Source organism: Salvia splendens, chromosome 19 (genome assembly GCF_004379255.2).
Source record: "Salvia splendens isolate huo1 chromosome 19, SspV2, whole genome shotgun sequence".
In the NCBI taxonomy this organism is placed as follows: Eukaryota; Viridiplantae; Streptophyta; class Magnoliopsida; order Lamiales; family Lamiaceae; genus Salvia; species Salvia splendens.
This window is the reverse complement of record NC_056050.1, coordinates 4122744-4136957: the sequence shown is the minus strand read 5'-3', so window position 1 is coordinate 4136957 and position 14214 is coordinate 4122744.

Below are 14214 nucleotides of genomic sequence, written 5' to 3'. Positions count from 1 at the left end.
AAATAAGCATTCTTCTTCCCAGAACAGGGGCTATATATATTAACCAATTTCAATTAATTTCAAGCATTATTTCACCTACTCAAAGTAATTTTAACGAGAAACCCTACAATCCAACAATGAAAACAGATATTACTCTTGTAAGAATGTCTCCATCAAGATTCAGTAAAGAGCACTTACCTTATAATCGAATTAGAAATTCCTGATGTTAGAGAATTAACCTTCAGCTGTTGGTTTTAGTTTCGAATTATCTTTGGTCACCGGAGAATGAGTTATTCTTTTCGCTTGGGAATTGTAGAATGAAATCGTAAATGGGAGTTCTGGAAAGAGTGAACGGTTTTGATATTTGAGATTTAGCCCTATGATTTGGACGGATTTGGCGCTTGATTTTCAGAGAATGAAGAATGATAAATACACCCGCTTATTTTCAGAGAATGAAGAATGACAAATACACATATATTAGTATATAATATCAACAAAATATGTATATGTAGTACAATAAAATAGTACTAATATCAACATCCATCTAAATTGTTAACAATGAGTATCATTTATTTGCATATTATTTTAAAACAGTGATGATTATCAAGTTTTAAAAATAGTTGTTTTAATTAATTTTTCATAAGAATATTTATGAGAATTATAAGTAATTGCTTAAAATAGAGCTATAAGTAAAAAATATTTATTGTAATTTAAGTCAAATTCAACATGAGTTTGAGTTTTGAAAGTTAGATAATTAATTTTTGGAACTTTCCATAATATTAATTTCTTTAATTTAGTAATTTTTTAAATGTTACAATCAATAAAAATTCACATGTTTTCTTCCTGATCTAGTATTTAATACTCCCTCCGTCCATGAAAAGTATTAAAATAAGAGTTAGTAATACATCTGTTATAAAAATAATATTAGCATTTAATTTAATTGATAAAGATATCACTAGTTTATTGCATTATATTTTATAAAAATTATGATTATCAATTTTTAAAAATAATTTCGATGACTTTCTTAAGTTATTCAAAATTTTCTAAGAATATATATTATCATTACTGACTTATTTCTATTATACGTAAATAAATTCTCTTGTCCTATAATTAAATGAGAACTATCATTTGATTACTTATAAATAAAAAGTACCAATGCAGTTTCGGTAAATATTAGTATATTTAAAGTTAATTATATTTAATATCAAATACCACATTTATTTTACTTACATAATTTTTTAATAAGATTAGTTTTTAAGAATTACGCATGAAAACTTTTATAATAATAGAATTGAAAGAAACTTGATAGTGTAAGTACAGAAGTCATATTTTGGCATTTATTTAATTATGTAGTATTAGTATTGAATATAAATGCAGCAAAAGGATGGTGTGGTGATAAAATATCTTTGTTGACATCTTTTACAAAGTGCCATAAGATGAATGTAAGGATAGCCCAATTTTCTAGTAGTGCGGTGGATGAGAAGTTGCAAAGGAGGAGGATTGAGTTAACGTCTAGGTGTCAGTGTTGTAGGTCTCCTTCGGTCGAGTCTCTTAGTCATGTTTTCTTCTCGAGTCAGTCGGCGGTTTCTACGTGGGAGTATTTTAATGCCTGGTTTCCTTCCTCGCACACACTGATTCACACGAGCACTGATATTGCACTTAGACTAGGTCACTGGCGGAGGTCCTCTTTCCAGAGGGCTCCCGCCATGCATATTAGTTTTCTGGTTCCTTGTTTGATTGCTTGGTTTCTTTGGACGGAAAGGAACGGCTGCAAACATGGTGGTCGTCCTTTTCGTCACTCACATGTTATTTGGCAGGTCACTCATCACCTGCATGTGCTTGTTCTGGCCGGCAAGCTTGCCGCGAAGCATTGGAGGGGATGCGCGCCGTCAGTTGATTTCATGCCCTTCACCCCCAGACAGCGTGTTCTGCGGTCGCTCATGGTTCTATTGCAATCCCAGATGCACCTTGGGTGAAGCTGAACACAGACGGTGCCTTCTCTACATCGATACTGGAGGCAGGGGGGGGGGGAGGATTAGTTCATAATTCTGATGGAGGCATTCTGCGGGCCTCTGTGCTCCGGTTCCTGCATCATCGAGCTTTGAAGCGGAGCTATTGGCTATGATTCGGGTTTGGAGATGGCTATGGAGCTCTCTACTAACATTTAGATAGAGCTGGACTCAGCGGCTCTAGTTAGGTTGTTATCATCTGGACATCTTGGCTCCGCAGATTCTAGACATCATATGGCTTTGATCCGGAGCATGACATCTCAGCGGCACGTTTGCTTCTCACACATCTATAAAGAAGGGAACTGGGCTGCCGACTTTCTGGCAGGTAGGGGGATCTAGACCCCTGCACTTACATACTTTGACCCTATCTCTGCGCCTCGGTACTTGAAGGCGCTCGTTAGGATGGACCAGCTGGGATATCCTAACTTCCGTTTCCGACGTAGAGATGTGGATTGAGCGTGAGCTCACGATGGTTTACCTTCCTTTTTATCTACCACTTCCTTTTGTTTATTTAGCATTTCTTTGCGTCTTGATATCATGGTAGATCCCGGCTTGTGGGACTCCTGGTTTACATTTTTATGTTATTATTTTCGATCATAGTCAAATTTGGGCTAAGTTCATGTTGTTGGAACATTATATTTTGGTCTTATTTACGGGTTGGGGGTCTGCCTAAACCCCCCGCCCAAAAGGGCGTTTTTTATTAAAAAAAATCCCATGAATTAGGACTAGGTCATAAATTTATTTTTACCTTCTGGCATAGGGATTTGGCTTGCAGTGCTGAACATCAAACGAACTTTTCTTGTGTTTTGATATATCCATCGGCTATGATTTAGCTACTGACCTACGAGTATATTTGATGCCTACGTTGACCTTCCTCCACTTTGCTTCATGAAATAATTGGACGAAAACCAGAAACCAAATTACAAACAGATGTAGTAAATTAGAATTTCAAAAACTATAAAGCTTCAAAAGAGTGTATTATTTGAGGCAGACGTTCTGCCAGAACACAATCACCGTCGATCACCTTCCATCGACGATTTTTGTGTGTGAACCATTAAAATCGGCGGCTAAAGTATTGTGCTTTGAAATATGAATTATGAAGCAATGTTTCCAAATTATAAAGTCATAAATCACATTTAGAAGATGCATATCATTTTATGCCACATAACTCAAATGAGTCCAGAAATGAACCAGAAGCACACATTAACCACATAAATTCGAAAAAAATGAAAAATCAAACACTAAATTAATATCCTCACGAAATGAAGTAATAACCTCATGAAATGAAGTAATATCCAACTGAAATGAACTAAATCGATGATTTCTGTAGCCACACTTTTTGATATATTTCTCTCAAATATCAGTGAAGTACTATGAAGTAATCTATCCTAAAGTAATTGATTTATGCAACAATCAAAGCCAAAAATCAAATGTGTTTTACCCGAACCAGACGTACGGCAAGAACGTAATAGGCGTCCTTCACCTTCGGTCGACGATTTTCGTGTGTCAACCATTTGAATTGACGCCGATTTCGGTTTAGGCAGAAGAGATGTCGATCTCAGCGGATGGAGATTTCTGAATCGGCTGATGGAGATGTTGAATCGAGGATGATTGTCATCGATTTCAGTTGAAATCATCCGGAGATGATCAATGGGTATGTTGAATCGACCGATGGAGATGCTGAATCGGGGATGGTGTCCGATTTCAGTTGAATCGTTCGGAGATGATCGATGAAGGTGAAGAATCCTTAATTTTCAGAGAGGTTTTTGGAGAGGTTTTGAGAGAAGAAGAGGCGGGGTATGAGAATGAGTGAAATTTTTGTGATCTACGGATTCTAATTTATACCCTAATTATAAAATGATTTAAATATCCCCGTGTTGAAGTAATTTGTGTATGCAATGAACTACGAAAATTTTCACTACATCATCTCATCTCATCCACTAAAAACTAGATCTAAGGGCCATAATTTGGTCTCTAGTTCGGACTTTAAGACTAGATTTGTGAACAATGGGACTCTAAACATGATTATGTAAAAAATTCATATAAATTTTTATTTTGATTATATAATATATTTATTTAAGTGATGTGTTTTTAGAATATAAATTAATACTCATATCAAAATTTAAAAGGTGTTGGGTGTCAAATGATTTAGAAAAAATCCATCGTTAAGGGGAAAAAAACATAAAAGTTTGATGGAAATTATAGATCACAAAGTTCAGGGAAAATCCTTGAAAACAAAAGTATGTGTAATTTAAGATAAATTACCATTTTCCATTCCAACGATGTCCCTTTAATACTCGTCGCTTTTTGCTACGTTGACACTTCCGATGAATACGTCAACTTCAATTTAAAGGAAATTTAATTTTGGAGGAAAAATCAGAAAAAACTCAAAGTTCATGTATTTAAATTCAAAAATAAAAATTCAAGGAATAAACTAAAAAAAGCTAAAAGTTCGTATATTTACAAGCAATTGATGGCAGCATTGCCCGTGTTAATGGGTGAATTAATATTCAGCCCATATTCGAAGCCCAATTTCAGAGCCCAATATTAGTTTTAGAAGGTTGTTAGGAATATAGCCGTTGGAAGCCATTTCCAATTGTTTTCCTTTTTCTTGTTTTCTTCCTCTTCAGTTAGTTATGGCCTGAGAGTTAGCTTGATTTGAGTGTAATATAACTAAGACCAGATTGAGCTCTTGTAGTTTTGTAATCTCAGAAAATACACATTCAATTCAAGATTTCATTTTCTCTCCAAAAGTTGTGTTATCAATTTTCTTTCGCATTGCTCAATTGTTGTTCCGATTGCAACGATTCTCCAACAATTGGCGCCATCTGTGGAAAACGAGATCAGAGGAATCGGTTGAATCGGAATTACGATGGCGTCGAGGTTCGAGGTTGAAAAATTCAATGGCAAGAACGATTACGGATTGTGGAAGATGAAGATGAAGGCTCTTCTCATCCAACAAGGGCTCGCAGCCGCTCTCAACCCGCTGGATTCGAAGGCGAAAGGGAAGGAGGCACTGGATGAGAAGGCACAGATCAAGTATGAGAAGATGGTCCAGAAAGCTCACAGCGCCGTTATCCTCTGCATTGGCGATAAGGTCTTAAAGGAGGTGCAGAATGAGAAGACCGCTGCAGAGATTCTTGCTAAATTGGATGAGGTATATTTGGCCAAATCTGTGGCTAATCGGTTGTACATGAAGCGCAGATTGTATTCTTACAGTTTCGTTGATGATAAATCCATCATCGAGCAAATGGAGGACTTCAACAAAACTATTTATGATCTTGAAGCAGTGGACATCAAGATCTCTGATGAAGATAAAGCGATCTTGGTCCTTAATGCTCTGCCGACTTCGGATGACTAGATGAGAGATGCAATCTTGTACGGAAGAGACAAACAAATCACTTTATCTGAAGTCACTGCAGCCTTGATGTCAAAGGAGTTGCAAAAAGGAGCTGTGCAACGTTCTGAAACTCTGCCAGAATCCTTGAATATCAAGAAGTTTGGGAAGAAAAAATTCAAGAGGAAATCTGATGATGCTAAAGCAGATTCTGGTGGAGTCAAGGAGACACGTTCATGTCATTGGTGCAAGAAGCCAGGCCACATTAAAAAGGATTGTTATGCTTGGAAAAGGAAGCATGCGTCTGAGAAAAGGAGTAAGCTCAAATATTGTCTCAAATGAAGAAGATGGGACACCAGAGGCATTGAATGGGGTGGATACAACTGATGGAAGCTCATGGATCATGGATTATGGGTGTTCCTTCCACATGAGCCCACATCTTGAGTGGTTTCATGATATGAAACAGATAAGTGGGACAGTGCTTCTGGGAAATGATCAGATATGTGAATTGGGAGTATCAAGATGAGGATGTTTGATGGATCAGTTAAGATGCTTACGTATGTCAGATTTGTCCCTCAAGTTAAGAGGAATCTGATCTCCCTGGGAACATTGGAGCTTAAGAGATTTTCTTTCACTTCATCAGAGGGGAGAATGACTGTGCACAAAGGAGCAGATATAAAGATGGTAGCTAAAAGGGTAAGAAGCTTGTATTACCTTGATGCTACTGTCATACTTGGTGAAGCAAATGTTGCTATAGCTCCAGATTTGAAATTGTGGCATTTGAGAATGGGGCATCCTGCAGAAGGCAGCCTCAAGCAGCTGATAAAGAAGGGGCTGATAAATGGTGATGCTGGTCAGAAACTTGATCCATGTGAGGACTGCATAAGAGGAAAGGCCAAGAAGTTGCCATTCCCAGCAAGTAAACATCATTCCTCATCTCCACTAGACTATGCACATTCTGATTTATGGGGACCTGCCCCTGTAAATTCTCTGGGAGGGGGAAGGTATTATATGTCAGTCATAGATGATTATTCTAGGAAAGCATGGGTGTATGTCTTGAAGGAGAAATCTGATGCATTCTCAGTGTTTAAAAATTGGTGCAAAGAAGTAGAGATTGAGAAAGGCTGTTCACTTAAATGTTTAAGAACAGACAATGGTTTGGAATATTTGTCCAATGAGTTTGATGTTTTCTGTAAGGATAAAGGAATAAAGAGGCACAAAACAGTTCCAGCTAATCCCCAACAAAATGGTATTGCTGAAAGGCTAAATAGGACAATGCTTGAGAGAGTGAGGTGTATGCTGCTTTATCTGGTTTAGATAAGAAATTCTGGGGGAGGCAGTCTCCACAGCTGCTCACCTTATCAAAAAATGTCCCTCATCTAGTATTGGTGGTGATATTCTTGATGAGAGGTGGTATGGAGGTCAGGCAGATTATTCTAGGCTCATGCCGTTTGGTTGCAGGGCTTTTGCTCACACTAGAGATAGCAAGCTGGATCCAAGGGCATTAAGGTGTGTAATGCTTGGATACCAGAAGGGTGTGAAGGGCTACAGGCTGTGGTGTTTGGAGCCTGGGAATCACAAAGTGGTGGTGAGTAGGGATATAGTGTTCCTGGAGGAACAGATGCCTTGTTTTAAGTCTGGTCAGAGCTCTGCAGAAATCAGTAAGTTGATAAGTGATGGTTTTGAGGTGGAGCCTGATGAGCCTGACTTGGATGAAAGTGTGGCTACTGGTGGGTCAGTGAGTGACCACGAAGAGCAGCAAGGTGAAGATCTAAGTGACTATTTGCTAGCTAGAGATAGAGCAAGAAGAGTTGGGAGAAAGTTGCCTGCAAGATATGCAGACTCTGAGATGTTATCTTTTGCTTTGAATGTGGCTGAGCAGATAGAGTATTCTGAGCCAGCTACATATTCAGATGCTGTTGATGGACCAGAGAAGGAGCAATGGATCAGAGCAATGAAAGAAGAGTTTGACTCACTCATCAGTAACAAGACTTGGATATTAGTAGACAAGGTTATGATGAGAAGAATCATAAGTTGCAAGTGGGTTTACAAGAAGAAAATTGAGACTGCTGGTCAAGAGCAGATTAGATTCAAGGCTTGGCTAGTTACTCGTGGCTTCACACAAGAAGAGGGAGTGGATTTTAATGAGGTCTTTTCCCCAGTAATGAAGCATACATCCATGAGAATGCTTCTGGCTCTGGTTGCACAGAGAGGATGGTTTCTGGAGCAGCTTGATGTCAAAATCGCTTTCCTAAATGGAGAGCTTGAGGAGACGATATACATGGCTCAGCCCAAGGGTTTTGAAGTTCCTCGGTCAGAGGATAAGGTATGCTTGCTCAAGAAAAGCATATATGGCCTGAAGCAAAGCTCTAGGCAGTGGTACAGAAAATTTGGAGAAAACATGAGCAGGCATGGTTTTGTGAAATCACAGTATGATAACTGTGTATATGTTAGAAAGAAAAAGGGCTCAGCTGATGTATTTTTGCTACTGTACGTTGATGACATGCTAGTAGCTGGACCTGATTTTGGTGAGATCAGAAAGGTGAAAGAGTTACTGAAGGTCGATTTTGAAATGAAGGATTTGGGAGAGGCTAGGAGGATATTGGGTATGGATATAATCAGAGATAAGAATAATGGGAAGTTGTGGTTGTTTCAGTCTGATTATATCAGCAGAATTTTGAAGAGGTTCAATGTTGACAACATGAAGCCTACTGGAACTCCTTTAGCCCAACATTTCAAATTATCCTGTGATCAAAGACCAAAGTCAGAAGAGGAAAGATTAGAAATGAGTCTGATTCCATACTCTAACATTGTTGGAAGTATCATGTACATGATGATCTGTACAAGGCTAGATTTGGCCTATGCTATCAGTATAACTAGTAGGTATTTTGAAATGGACTTTCAGATACTTGAAGGGAGCTGGCAATCTGGGGATTCTATATGAGCATAAGCCAGATAGAGAAGGGGATGCTCTGCTAGGTTTCTGTGATTCAGATTATGCCACAAATCTGGACACAAGAATGTCTCAAACAGGTTATGTCTTCACATTATACGGTTCTGCTATTTACTGGAAGTCTGGGCTCCAAGATGTGGTTGCTTTATCTACCACCGAATACTTGGCTTTAACTTCAGTTGTGAAAGAGAGTAAGTGGTTGAAGGGGTTGGCATCAGATTTTGGGATAGTGCAGCAGGCTGTGACAGTTAACTGTGACAACAATGGTGCTATTTGTCTTGCCAAGCACCAGATGTTTCATGAGAGGTGCAAACATATAGATGTGAGACTTCACTTTATAAGAGATGAGGTGGAGAGTGGGCAAGTGAAGGTGGAGAAGGTAGACACTGCACACGATCCATCAGACATGCTTATAAAGCTTTTGAACAAAGGCAAATTCGACTATTGTTTAAAGCTATTAAACTTGGTCTTGGTCCCGGTTTCTGGAGGTGCTGAATGATGAATTCAAGGTGGAGAATTGTTAATGGGTGAATTAATATTCAGCCCATATTCGAAGCCCAATTTCAGAGCCCAATATCAGTTTTAGAAGGTTGTTAGGAATATAGCCGTTGGAAGCCATTTCCAACTGTTTTTTTCCTTTTTCTTGTTTTCTTCCTCTTCGGTTAGTTAGGGCCTGAGAGTTGGCTTGATTTGAGTGTAATATAACTAAGACCAGATTGAGCACTTGTAGTTTTGTAATCTCAGAAAATACACATTCAATTCAAGATTTCATTCTCTCTCCAAAAGGTGTGTTATCAATTTTCTTTCGCATTGCTCAATTGCTGTTCCGATTGCAACGATTCTCCAACAGCCCGAAATAACAGCGGTATTAGTAATGGATATGCCATAGAGAAATGAGTAACGGGAGATATCTTTAGGTATTTTTATACTGCATCTTTAATCCTAGAACTCCACAATTAAATTTAGAATGGATCGATGATAAAGAAATAAATTAAAATAGATTATATTAACAAAGTTTAAATTAAATTTAAATGTTTAAACTTATTAATAATGAGTACTCCTATTATTTAGAACTTATTATTATTCAACAAAATTTAGAGCGTCATCAAAAAGAAAGTAAAAAATGACAATATGCCTAAACGTGAACAAGTTTTAATTAAATTTCCCTTTATTGTGCAGGGTCCCATTATATGCACAACACCTCCTTAGTGTAGAACTAGAGACCAAATATTAACCGTTGGATTTAAAGTTTAATGGAAAAGATGAGACAGAAGTATATGTCATTTTCCTCATTCATCGGGTGATTTAATTACTTCATCCAAGGGATATTTTATTCATTATGCTATTTAGGTCAGAATGAATCATAATTTTAGGGTGAATTATTTTCACTCATTTCTCTTCTCGCTTCCAATTTTCACAGCCCCACTTTCTTCTCCCACTACTCCATTCTCACAACGACACCGGCGATTCAGAGAGCTCCGCCTGCCATTCGTCTTCACCATCCAATTCAATCCCTTCGTCTCCTTCTCAGCCATAGCTATCATAGGATTCTTACCATGGTTGACACGAAGCAGACCAAAATCAAAGGTATTTGTTGTGTTCTACACTTTTAGTCATTCTACGAAAACACAACATACTAATTATTCTGAAAATTTGGTTTAAGATCAGCAGCAGTTGTATTCGAAAGCTGTGTCTGGTTATTTTATTTTAGATGTTTAAAATTATATTTTTTTTTCAAATTTTTACTGTTTTGGTTATTAATTATGCATTTCTCAGTGATCTGCAACATATTTTTCGAATCTTTTGATTGTGTAAATTTGCTTCATCTTAATTTTGTAATGTGAATTGATTGCAGTATAAAATGAAGCGATTTTCATAGAAACGTGAATAAATTATATCATTCTATAAAGTTATTTGTATTAGTTTTTCAAATTAGATAGTTTAACATAAAATGTTTTCATATTTGGGTGAACTTGTTACATTACAAGATGAAGAAATTTGTTTATTAGATGAAGAAATTCAGTATGTTGTAACTGAATTTGGTTTGTGATGAGGTGTAGATATGTCTAGATATTTGGTATGTAGTAACTGAATTAATTTTACCAGAATGTATTTGCGGTAAGTTATGATGTTATGTGGTGAAAGTTGATTATTTGATGAAGTGATTTGGTCTGTGATGAAGTGATTGGTCTGGATATTTGGTATTGATGTATTTGTGATGAGTTCTGAATGTAGATATGTCTTGTTTTGTTAGGAAGTTGCTTATGCGAAGAATTGCATAAGTTTTGCAAATATCTAATGTAATGGAATGAAGTAGTAACATTGTTGAATGAACTTAATACTGCTTAATGTGAAATGCTAATATGAACTGTATCGTTTGCACAAGTATATGAAGAATTGTACTTATTATGAACTAAATAACCTAGTTTAATGAAGTAATGAACGAATGAAATTAAATACTTGTTGAATGAAGATTTGTGTTTGTTATGATCTTTGACTAACAACTATTAGTTTTTATGTATCAATGTCTTGTTTTAAGTGCCACATAAAGGATACATCCTAGCATGATCGTAGATTTGTCAAATGAAGAAATAAAGGATATGTCCATGCATGGTCGTAGATATGCCATATGCCACAAGGAATTCCGACAAGATACATGATTCAAGGAATTTTGACAAGATACATGAAGAAGAAGAAGAAGAAGCGATGAGTTGTTTTGTTAACATTCGTTAAATTAGTGTTTTGATTTTTAAAATTGTCATGATACATTTATTTGTTTGTAATTTATTACTTCATTCTAGTAGGTTTATTCCAGTAGTTTGTTACTTTATTCCACTTTGTATTTGAATTATTTAAATTTTTTGCAAACTTTAAAGCGAATAGATTGTGTGAAGTATTACATTATTAGGTGAAGTGATTTGATTCAAATTTGGTTTGTTTCAAATTTGGATTTTGGGAAGATTCAAATTAGAATATGAAGTTATTATATTACAAGATGAAGTAATAAAAGTATAAGATGAATTTGTTATATAAGATATAATGCTTTCTTTCAAATTTGAGTCATCTCAAATTTGGTTCATTTTAGCTGACGTATTTCCAAGTTCGGTTGAAGTTATAACATTATAAGATGAAGTGGTTGGGGTATTAGATGAAGTTTTAGCATTATAAGATGAAGTAATTTGTTTCATATTTGGTTCATTTCAAATTTGGTTCATTTTTTAGGATGAAGTTATAACATTATAAGATGAAGTTATAACATTATAAGATGAAGTTAATACTTTATAAAATTTGAATGATCGACATCAATCGTAGTGTAATTATCTAACCATGAAACACAATAGTAAATGTTCTTCATGGCAAAATGAAATAAATTCATAACATAGGCGTTTCAATTAAAACTAAATGGTCTTCACGTTGTATTCGCCTTCTCTTTTTTCTTGTCGTAGTTCTTTGAATCATGATGACCAACCTCATGACATTTGGCACATATACGACTAGGCTTTAATATCATCTGACTAATATTTATAAATATCTAACAAATATATTGGTTCATTTTAGCAAGACAATCAGATCTGTACAACATTCATATACAAGAAATGGTATCAGGACATATAAACGAGAATGGTTCATCTCACACTTAATACAGTTCATTATTCAAGCAAAACAGTTCATTACAAAACAGGTGTGATTCTGGCGATGACTTTGAGCAAATCCGGTTTGATTTTGCGGTAAGGAATTGCAATATAGGTGTAATTTCGACGATGGCCATGAGCAGGTCTGGTGGGATCGACGATAATCTTGAGCAGGTCCGGTTTGATCCCGGCGATGACCTTGAGCAGGTCTGATCTAATCAGCGGTAACATAATTAGAACCGGTTTTTGTATATCACTAGGTAATTACAAAACAGATTTTGCTATAGGGAATTCGCAAGAATGTTTTCCATAATTGTTTAATCGTGAATAATCGCGATAGGGAATTCACAAGAATTTTTTTCACGATGAAATAGGAAACAAATTATGAATAATTGTGAATCACAAAAAATAGTTGCTGAATTGTGTTTTCCATAATTGAGATGAAAGAATTAAAAATCAAGCCGCCAACTAGAGATTGTAACTCATCAAAAGTTGTACCTGATTTTCTTGATTAATTTCGGTAGAAGCAGTTCCACGTACGTTCACTGATTCATGTGTAAAATTTGTTTTGGGAGAATGATTGCTCGAGGCGTCCATTGACGTACCAGTAAAATCTGTTCTAGGCGTATGGCTGCTTGAATCTTCCATTGAACGATGGAATGGTCTTGGAGATTTAATTGAGAAATAGAGATTACAAAGATTGCATTTTGATTTTGATCGAAAAGAAATCTTTGTTATATTTACATGGCTTGAATCATGGAAAACTTAATAACGCTGCATTACAAAATTACAAAACCATCCTCAAGCCACTATTTTCGAAATATTTTAATAGATTTAGGTTTATTTGATATTATTTGCTTGAATTAATTATGACCACAAGATTATTAAAATGTCTGGTTCGGTCTTTAAAATTAGTTCGACATTGAATACAATCCTATTGTGCATAACTCATTTCATGTGCTGACATGATTTATAAAAACAATTATTAGACTAAAACTAAAATTTTGAGAAAAAAAATGATAAGAAAAGAATAATATGCATTGAAAGTTTGAAACTTCTCGATTTTAAGACAGATTTAAAAATATTTGTAACCATTAGTCATATTCAACAAAAAACAGTGCAGTAATGAAAATGATAACCTTTATACTCTCAGCATTTCCCAAACCATTTGAAAAAGATATAAATGAAGATAGAAAAAAAAAGTGAAATTTGAACACATAACATGCATCCCAATTTAACTTACTCCCTCCGTTAAAAAATAGTATTATTTGTAAACGCTATAAGTTTTAACAAAAGAGTGATAAATAAGAGAGAAAGTGAAAAAGTGATAAAGTATGAAAAAAAAACTTTCATTTTTAGAATATTTCATGGACATCTCAAAATGTCAAAATGTTTCGTGGATGGATCAGACCATACGTTATTATGCTGCCACTTATTTTATCTATATGGCCCTGCACAAATGGGAACACAACAATGATGCGCCATTACCGACATATACTAGAAAGGGTCGGTTGGCTGTAAGGGGGAGGCACAGCTTCTCCGGTACGGGGGTTTAGGAAATCATGAGAGCTGCCCGTATCTATCAAGACTTCGACGGACTCAGAATCGATCGTGCCCGAGAGGGTGAGGGATTTGGATTGCCTCTTTCCCTCCATAGCCAACAAATGAAAGAGGTCCACAGTGATCACCTCATCCGAACGCAGGTTCCTCCAGAGGCTCCACCGGATCGTCCTCGTCTTCACACACCCCCATATAGGCCAAGAACCGATGCTTGCAGACGTGACCTGCAACTCATTTTTCGGGACAGTAAAAACAAAGCCCCAGTCTCCTGCGTTCTGCCTTATCTGCCGCCGAAAGGCGAATAATCGGAGCGCCAGAGGTGTCCTGAGGTCGTGGTACTGAAAATGAAGCGCGGTTAACCGGAGCGGGCGATGCCTGGCTGGTGGTAACCTGAGGATTCGCCTGGCTGGAACCCCATGTGTCCCTCGGCTGCCACTGGCGGCGGCTGAAAGAGGGCTGAGGTGGGGGTGCCTCCGGTCTGCAGGATGCAATTTGGATTGCGAGAGCGACCAGTGAAGCCGGGTGATGAAGGAGAACCTCGTCCTGGATCGATTGTTTCAGGCCGGCAACATACAAATCAAGTAGCACGTGGTCAGGAACGCCAACCACTTTAGTTTGTAATTTTTCAAAAGCCAACTGATAGTCCGAAACCATACCTGTTTGCTGTAATTTCTTCAGGATACCCACATGACTGACGTAGCATTGGGGGTCGAACCGCTTCCGCACGTCATCCAAGAACTCGTG